At 43.6% G+C, this 275-nt stretch overlaps 1 non-coding gene across 1 annotated transcript; it reads left to right on the forward strand.

Annotated features, from left to right (window-relative positions):
- The first annotated feature begins 190 nt into the window (after positions 1-190).
- On the forward strand, positions 191-263 carry TRNAT-AGU. The gene has a single exon. It is a non-coding gene; the product is annotated as a tRNA-Thr (tRNA).
- Positions 264-275: the final 12 nt, after the last annotated feature.

Raw genomic sequence — 275 nt, forward strand, 5'->3', positions numbered from 1 at the left:
TTCAGCAGATATAAATACATATATATCCTTGTACATATTCTTCCTTGCTTGAATGAAATTTCTTCTCTTAGAAAGAAAAGAGCCATGTTTTAAAGAAGTTTCAAGACAATGGAAAGATTGTACGGATAAGCAAGTCTCTAGCTGATTGGAGGCCCTTATCGCAAAGGGGAGAGTGTTACACAGAAACTCCGCCTGCTTAGCTTAGATGGTAGAGCATCCGCCTAGTAAGCGGAAGGTCGTCGGTTCGACTCCGGCAGCAGGCTCACTCTGTGGCG

Source organism: Myotis davidii, unplaced genomic scaffold (genome assembly GCF_000327345.1).
Source record: "Myotis davidii unplaced genomic scaffold, ASM32734v1 C61569262, whole genome shotgun sequence".
In the NCBI taxonomy this organism is placed as follows: Eukaryota; Metazoa; Chordata; class Mammalia; order Chiroptera; family Vespertilionidae; genus Myotis; species Myotis davidii.